Raw genomic sequence first — 9,443 nt, 5'->3', positions numbered from 1 at the left:
GAACGTACTGGACAAGCCCCCTCGGAGAGCCTGTCGTGCAGGCTCTCCTCCTCCCACCCTGACTTTATCTCTGTTCTTCAAGAATGCTGACACCGTTGCTTTCTCAAAGGCCCTGGCTTTTGTGGTTCCCTCTGCCTGGAGTTTTATCCTGCTGATCTTGGCGTGGGAATTCCTTTTCATCTGCTAGGCCTCAGCTGCTGTCTTCTAACAGGACTTCCTTCTCCAGACTTGTTCACAACTGTCATTATTTTTGAAGACCTAGCAACCAATCATTACTGGAAATTATCAAACATATTTGTTCACACTTAGAAAACAACTTCTTCCATATCGTGAAGGAAATCAGGAAGATCTTATCAGGAAATAACCTGGCATCTACCAAATTCCATAGCTTAACCTACACAAGTGGGCATATTTCCCCGGAAAGGGACAGCTGAGCGTGTTTGGACTTCTTACCAAGGTGGGCAGGGTTGGGTTGCTGGTCTACGTGCAAGCAGGAGACACCAGGGAGCCCCGGTTGCTGAAGCTTGGGACTGCATCAGGTAGGAAGTCCAAACGAAGGCTGGGGGTTGGTGTACTAGTTCACCGGTTAAAAGTCAGCACCTAGGAATGATTTCTCTGGGCAGGGCTCTCTGAGGCCCCTCGTGCTTGGGGTGAGTCCTGAGTTCCACAGGCCTGGAGTGCCCCCTGCAGGCTAAAACTGGCTCATAGCCCGCGACGGCACAGGACTTCGCTTTGCGGATGGGGAATAATCAGGCACCCATATCCAGGCAAGGTCAGAGAGGCACGGTCACAGGAGGGGCCTATTAGGAGTACAAAGCATCTGCCTAATTCTAAGCCTTAACCTACACACACGCGCATCGTACCCTGAAGGCGGAGGCCTGACTGCTTTACCCGGGCTAGATCTGGCGGGCTGGCTGGGGTAGCCTCCAATAAGAGACTCCTGGAGAACTGATGGCACCAGAAGTTGGGACCCTATCAGGTCAATAGTTCACCTGGGGCCTGATTGTTGCCCACTTCAGCGGCCGCCTCAGAGCAGTTTGGCGGGGGAAGGGCAGAGGGGTGGGCTCCCTCCACCCTTAAGGCAGTGCAGGTGTTTGGGGGATGAGCCCCAGTTTCAAAGGCCTGAGCGTCCCAGCGGCCCAAGTGCAGCTGATGGGGGAAACACACACACACACACGTGTGTGTGTGTGTACGTATATGTACATCTATGTATTTATATATGGCACGTGGGAGGCGCAGTGAGGCTCGCCAGGGACCGGGAACAGGGCAAGCATCAGGACAGGCTTGGGACCAGCAGAGAGCTGCTGGAGGTCCGAAACGTGGGCCTAATCTCAAGGGCAGTCTAACAATGTGGAATATTTACTCTAATGCAAAGCAGGAGGTTTTTCAACGGCCTTGTGAGGGAGGGGCCAGGCAGGCATGAAAGGGCATCCTGGTTTTGGAGACACCTGGGAGTCCTCATTCCCGGAGAAGCCCTGGACTCCATCCGACAAGCAAGTCCACACGGAGTCAGGCACCCATATGCAGCTGCTGTCTCAGGGCGATTTTCAGAATGTTGGTTCCCTCCATGCCTGAGGCTCTGCTGGTGGTTACGGCCTGGAGCTGGAGCTGGAGCTTCGGATTGGCCTGACGCTGGCTCATGGGCATCTACTGCGCATGTGTGGGCGTTGCCGGCCCTGCGAGCCAAGCTGCTGCAGAGCGCCAGCCTCCAGAGCCACCGGGTCCCCGGAGCGGGCTTTCGGGGTTCAAGGCAACGCCCTGGTGATGAGCTTCACCTACCTAAGTGTGTATATTCCCGCCAAAGGCCAAGCCAGAATCATCAGGACTGCCTCGCCAGGGCTGGATCCCATGGGCTGGCTGGGTATCGTGAATAAGAGACACCTGGGAGCCCTGATTGCTGCAGAAGCCTGAGACCCCAGCACGCAGTAAGTCCACACGGGACTAGGGTGGGCCCTAGCTGTATGGGCTGGAGGGCCTCCGCCTCCCGAGGGCGGCTGATGGGCTATGAAATACACAGGTGAGAGATACATTGCTCCGGGAGCCTGGAGAGAGGGAGAGAAGCTAGGTGAGAAGGGCAGGCTCTTGGAAGTACCAGGCATCTGCCTGATTCTAACCTTCACCTGCAGGAATGGGCACGTTCCAGCTGAGGGCAGAGTGGGAGGATCTGGGCTGCTTTGCCATTAAGGGCTGGGAAGACTGTCTGGGAAGGTATCCTTCAGTAAGAGACCCCTGGGAGACTTGACTGCTGGAGAAGCCAGGGACTCCATCAGGCCTGGAGTCCCAGTGGGGACTGCCTATTGCCAGTTTCAACCTGCCACCTCAGAAGGATTTGGGGCAGTGGGCTCCCACCATCCTGAGGCCATTCAAGTGGTCAGCTTCTGGCCGACAGTATGCAGACTTGGAGCACCCCTGCAGCCCGAGTGTAGCTGACAGTGGGCCGACTGCAGGTTCGGGCAGCCAGGCTTCTGGAGCAGGTAAGGCCGGGTTACTGTAGGGGGCTATTGGCTACCGGTCCACATGGGGACTAACTATCACCCGTTTGCAGCTCTGGGCTCAGAGTGATTTTTGGAAGCCTGCATGCTGGAGGCCGTAGGTGGTTGGGGCCCTGCCAGTTTCAAAGACTTGGATGGCCCTGACTCCCCAAGGCCTGTCTGCGGGCATGTGCGGGCCTCCCAGGTCAGGGTAGTCAGAAACCTGTCAGAAGGAAGGTGGCAGGAGTGGGCTCTTGTCCTTACAAGGCATCGGCCTAATTGCAAGCAGGTGCCTACACAAATGGACATATTCATGCTGAAGGCAGAGCTGGAGGAGTCTGGACTGCCTTGCCTAGGGTATGCGCCAGTAAGGGACAGCTGAAGACTTAAAAGCCCAGGACACCAGCAGAAAGCTGGTCAGTTGGTCCACGCCTGGACTGACAGTCACCAGTTTAAAGCTGCCACTTCAGAATGATTTCTCCATGTGGGCTCTTTACCCTGAGCTCCTTAGGCCAGGAGGACCTCGGCTCAACAAGTCTGGGGCACAGGGTGCATAATGTTCATGCAAGGGATTTATATCTTGTAACAGCCAGGGACGTGCACCTGGGCAAAACTGGGGGATTCAGTTCTCATGAGTGGGCTCTTTGCGGGGGGGGGGTGGTCCATGGCATCGTCCTAACTTTAAGCCTTAATGTACACAAATTCACACGAAGTTAGTAAAAGCTGGAATCATCTGGATAGCCTTGCCGAAACGGGGGCAGGTGGCCTCTCCGGGGCTATCCTCATTCTGAAACACCTGGGAGTCTTGATTATTGGTAATCCTGGGACCCCATCAGGCAGCCGGTCCAAATGGGGGCTGGTTCTTTCTAGAATGTCTTAGAAATTATTCTCAGGGGGCGTGCACTCTCCACCCTAGAGGATATGCAGGTGGCTGAGGACTAGCCAGAGGTGCAGAGGCCTGTAGTCTCCTGGCTGCCCAGGGCTGATTGAGGGATGATGGAGTGCCTTCTGTGCATTCTGGGATTGAACATTTAGGATAGCCGGGGCCTCGCTGCAGGGGAAGTGTCAGGAGAAGCCTGGTCACAAGGGGTGGCTGGTGGGGTATAAAGCACCTGCATAGTCAAAGCTCTAACCTACACAAATGTGCGTGTACCCACAGAAGGCAAGGCTGCAGGAAACCACACTGCCTTGCCAGTGTCAAATGTTTTTTGGTAAATCTAAATTTGGCCTTATTAAATGATTTGTGAATTGGGCAGCAACCCATCTAGGAAGCAGAGGAGAGCTCCATTGAGCTAAACAAGAAAAAGGCTTTTAAAGGCAGAGAGAAGGCATTAAAAAAAGAGAGAGAAAGGAATTTATTAGCAAGGAATGCTATGTTTAGGTAAGGTTGCCTTCCTGTAGGGAGTGGAAAAGGTTTATGGGTAAATTTTCTGATATTGACAAGGAAATTCCATGTTGGCTGGTTTAAGGCCACATTCCTGGGTGGGGGTGGGGGGTTGGAGCTGCAATTAGGTTGCCTATTAAGTCTTGGTTTACTGACTTGGTGCCTTGACCCAGGTGATGGTATTTTGGGCCTGCGGTTTTCTTTTTAATAATTTTCCCCTTTTGATCAGCCCCAGGTTAACTGAGAGCTGTGATGAAAATTTATTAGTGCTGCTCTCAGCCTCAGCCCTACAGTTCTCGATGTTTCTGTGGTTCCTTTGCGTGGTATGCATAGGTCATGACTTTCTGGCTTCAACTCTGATATTCACAGGTTAAGACTCGAGGTTTACTTTTTTTTTTTTTTTTTTAAAGATTTTATTTATTTATTTGACAGACAGAGATCACAAGTAGGCAGAGAGGCAGGCAGAGAGAGGAGGAAGCAGGCTCCCCGCTGAGCAGAGCACCCGACCCTGGGATCATGACCTGAGCCGAAGGCAGAGGCTTTAACCCACTGAGCCACCCAGGCCCCCTGAGGTTTACTTTCTTCAACTTGGCCACCTTCTTCTTCCTTTTTTTTGACATTCCAGGTTTAGGGTGATCGTTTGCTTGGTGGTTAGTGGCTCTACAGATGTATTTAAAGCTTTTGATGGGGTATTAGGATTACTATAACCATAATTCCCAGTGTTTGGAGAGCAGTTTGAAGCCATGGTACCCAAGACCCAAACCAGGTAAAATTAAACAAGTCAAAGTAAAACCCCTTGTGGAAGGAGTCCCCTCCTGAAGCCAAGTGGCTTGTTTTGTGATGATGTCATTGGGTTTTCACTTCTCCAGCAGTGTTAATGCAGGCAGGCCTAGCAGGTGTTGTTGGCCACAACACAGACACCTGCTTGCTCGTTTGAAAATAATCAAGATCCATCCTATTATCAAGGACAACTTTGGCCAATCTAAAGGTCTTTGTTGAGCAGCTTTATTTATTTGCAGTTTCTGCAATAATTTTAAGAATTGAGAAATTTTTTTTTTTTTAATTTTAGCCTCATTTATATTTATCCCTAACCAGGAAGGTGGGAACCTGCCCAAAGGAGTGAATCCTGTGAAAACCTCCTGCTTGGTCTTTGTAACTCAACAAAGTAAAGTCAGGGGAGTTGGCCAATGAGAAGTCTTATTTTGCTTTTTTCCTAGCTTGAAATAAAAAGTTTTATTAAATTCCAGAGGTTACTCCCTTTAGCATGCGCCTGGGGGATAAAGACGAGGGTATCACCTTTCCAGGCTAATGCCAGAGTTAAGGGAAGAAGGAGGAGAAAGGGTTTTATGTTCAGTTAAAGTATGAAATTTTGATTCGTTGTCTTGGGTAGAAAGAGTCTGCCTCAATGTCAGCGACATTTCTTCCTCATTCATTTGATCTGGAGGTCTCTAGTGTCTGTACAGGACCAGGAGGCAGTTGGAGCCTTTTTGGGGGCATGTGATGTGTAACCAAGGCTCAATACCATCTAATTTGGCCACAGCATCAGCGATCAGGAGCACTTGCTAAAGTCCTTTCCTATGGGGCTCAAGAGCTCTTTTTTCCTCTGTTGAACTTTATAAAATATCGAATCACCACGCTCTAAACTGTGGCCAATGAAATTCACTGAGTTGGAATCTGCAAGGTTTCTTTAGCCTGTGGATGATAGGTGTGAACCTAACACGTGAGAGACTTCAGGAGCTGGTCATACTAGCACGGGATAATTCTACGTTTGTAAGGTTTTGTGAAGGCTTGTGTGATTTGCCCAGTGAAGTTGCTGCCTCAGTGACTGGAGATTAAAGATACGTATACACTAAATGGGAAACCTATTTTTGCACCGTTTACCACCCCTACCCCCACCCCCGCCCCGCCCCACGTAAGGCATTAGCCTTATGGCCAGGAAGGACTTTAACCCCTCCGGAAAAACATACACACAATATAAAAAATATATTAGTAATGCAAACTAAATGGCAGTTGAAAGAAGTCTAGATGTAGATGTACAAAGGGTCCAGAGGGAGGAAGTCTGATGCTTCCTGGAGACAAAAGCTGTTTTTCCCAGGATTATGGACCTGAGCAGTCAGACGTTGTTTGTAGAATGTTTTTGTGTTTTATAGAAGTTTCTCCACTAATGTGTATTTATAATTTGAGTCCTCTTAAGTGCACTTAAAGGGGTGAAAGGATCTAAACACCAAACAATGGGGTTTGTTAGGGAGCTGGGAAGAACCAGGTGACTGTCTTGGTTTTTCCACAGGCCTGACTTGTCATTTAATTTACAGCCATTTTTTATTTTTTAAAGATTTTATTTATTTATTTGACAGAGAGAAATTACAAGTACACTGAGAGGCAGGCAGAGAGAGAGAGAAGGAAGCAGGCTCCCCGCTGAGCAGAGAGCCCGACGCGGGACTCGATCCCTGGACCCTGAGATCATGACCCGAGCCGAAGGCAGCGGCTCAACCCACTGAGCCACCCAGGCGCCCCTAATTTACAGACATTTTTAATGCACCTTAATTTCTCTGATTGAGGAGCACAGTGTTGCCATGTTGTAAGGATGGCAAAAGTCTGGCAGTGAGGGGCCGTTTTTTTTTTTTCTAGATGCAGAGTGGACTTTAAATATTCACAGTCTTTATAGATGCTGTTTTTGCTGTCTTTACGTGAAAACCAGCTGATGACATATTAACTTTTCTTTTTAAAGATTTATTTTCCACAAAACTTTTATAACTTTCTTTTTTACATTCTGATTTTGTTCTTTTTTAAAAAATGACAAGCCTCCCTCTGGAACAAAATTCCACTCTTACGCTTACAAAAAAAGTGCATCTCCATTTCCACCATACAGTACATACAGTTTTTGATGTAGTGTTCCATGATTCATAGTTTGCGTTTAACACCCAGTGCTCCATGCAATCCGTGCCCTCCTTAATACCCATCACTGGGCTAACCCATTCCTATACCCCTCTCCCCTCTAAAACCTCATTTTGACTTCCAGAGTCCATAGTCTCTCATGGTTCATCTCCCCACTCTGATTTCCCTTGCTTCATTCTTCTGTTCCTTTTCCTAATGTCCTCCATGCTATTCCTTATATTCTACGCATAAGTGAAACCATCTCTCTCTGCTTGAATTTCTCTGCTTGATTTATTTCACTCAGTCTAATCTCTTCCAGTTCTGTCCATGTTGATGTAAAATTTGGGTATTCTTCCATTCTAATGGCTGAGTAATATTCCATTGTATATATGGACCACATCTTCTTTATCCATTCATCTGTTGAAGGGCATCTTGGCTCTTTCCACAGTTTGGCTCTTGTGGACATTGCTGCTATGAACATTGGGGTGCATGGGGCTCCTTTTTTCACTGTATCTTTGGGGTAAATGCCCAGTGGTGCAATTGCAGGGTCATAGGGTAGCTCTATTTTTAACATTTTGAGGAAACTCCACACTGTTTTCCAAAGTGGCTGTACCACCTTGCATTCCCATCAACAGTGCAAGAGGGTTCCCCTTTCTCCACAACCTCTCCAGCATTTGTTGTTTCTTGCCTTGTCAGTTTTTGCCATTCTGACTGGTGTAAGATGGTATCTCAGTGTAGTTTTGATTTGAATTTCCCTGATGGCTAATGATGATGAACATTTTTTTTTATGTGTCTTTTAGCCATTTGTATGTCTTCTTTGTAGAAGTGTCTGCTTGTGTCTTCTGTCCATTTTTTGACTTGATTAATTGTTTTTTTGGGTATCGAGTTTGAGAGTTCTTTAGATCTTGGATACCAGCCCTTTATCTGTAGTGTCATTTGCAAATAACTTCTCCCATTCCGTGCATTGCCTCTTTGTTTTGCATCTCCATTTCTTATATCTTCTGGTACTGAAAACACATGGTACTTTCCTGGCACATGGAGATGTTTCCCTTATTATTTTTAGTAGTTTTAGTTATGTACATCAATTGGAGTTTTTAACCGTTAGAAGCCTTAACTCAGTAAAACCGAGTAGTAAGCAATTGTGAACTGTTACACCAGTATTCTTTAGATTCATAAATTTATGTACACATTTTATAATTTCTAGAAACATCCTTCTTCATAGAACAATCTTTCAATAAGTCACAAAATATGTTTACTAATAGACTCAAATTTATTTTTAGTTTCTCTGTAATGGAAGCCAAAAGTACATAAACCTATGTTCATTAATTAATGTATAATAGCTTATCTTATGTGGACATAATTCTAGTTATTTAGTGAATTTAACTCATCAGTTAATTTAGTAAAACTTCGATTCAGGTTACCACAAAGATTTGGGGAAACCGTTTTTGACTGCATATACCATAAGATGTAATAGTTGAAAAAATATATCCATAGTGGTGCCTGGGTGGCTCAGTCATTAAGCGCTGCCTTGGGCTCAGGTTGTGATCCTGGGGTTCTGGGATTGAGCCCCATGTTGGGCTCCCTCCTAGGAGGGAGGCCTGCTTCTCCCTCTCCCACTCCCCTGCTTGTGCTCCCTCTCTTGCTGTCTCTCTCTCTCTGCCAAATAAATAAATAAAATCTTAAAAACATGTATCCATAAACTCTTGTTTTACTTATGTGTAAATCATTTGCTCTCAATAATTATGTTTCAATTACCCATGAAAATTTTATGAGCTATCAGACAATGTCAACCATTCTTCCAAGCTATTCTTTTTTTTGTTGTTGACAGATCTTATAAGAGGTAACATAAACTTATTTGGCTAGTAAGCTCAAGAATAAGAGTGTCAGATTTAATATTGATAAATCTAAAGACCTGTTTAAGCCAACAACATTAAATTAGCCTTAATATCAAATATTTTCCCAAAGTATACTTGAAAAACATTTGTAGCTGTTTACTTAACACCATTTATTGAAGAGATTTTTTCCCCCCACTGTATATTTTTGCCTCCTTTGTCATTTATTAATTGACCGTGTAAGTCTGGGTTTATTCTGGACTGTCCTATCCCATTGCTCTATGTTTTTAAAAAAATATATTTCATCTATTTATTTGAGAGAGAGAATGTGCATGTGACAGAGTACGAGCATGAATGGAGGGAGGGATGGAGGGACAAGTAGACTTCCTGCTGAGTGGGGAGCCCAATGCAGGGCTCAATCCCAGGACCCTGATATCATAACCTAAGCAGAAGTCAGACATTTAACCAACTGAGCTGCCCAGGTGCCCCTCCATTGATCTATGTTTTAATTTTTGTGCAAGTACCATGCTGTAGCTTTGTAGTATGTCTTGAAATCTGGGATTGTGATACTGCTAGCTTTGTTCTTCTTTCTCAAGATTTCTTTGGCTATTTGTGTTTTTTTGGATTTCATACAAATGTTAAGATTATTTATTCTAGCTCTGTGAATAATACTGTTGGTATTTTGAGAAGGATTACACTGAATCTGTGTATTCTTTGCCCTTCTAACAATATTAATTCTTCCAATCCATGAACATGGTATGTCTTTCCATCTGTATCATCTTCAGTGTCTTTCATCAATAGTTTGTTTTCAGAGTACAGATCTTTTACCTCTTTGATTTATTCTTAGGTATTTTATTCATTTTGATGCAATTGTAAATTACA

Source organism: Mustela putorius, unplaced genomic scaffold (genome assembly GCF_011764305.1).
Source record: "Mustela putorius furo isolate JIRA1106 unplaced genomic scaffold, ASM1176430v1.1 tig00537335_pilon_pilon_pilon, whole genome shotgun sequence".
Taxonomy (NCBI): domain Eukaryota; kingdom Metazoa; phylum Chordata; class Mammalia; order Carnivora; family Mustelidae; genus Mustela; species Mustela putorius.
This window is presented reverse-complemented; position numbering follows the sequence as displayed.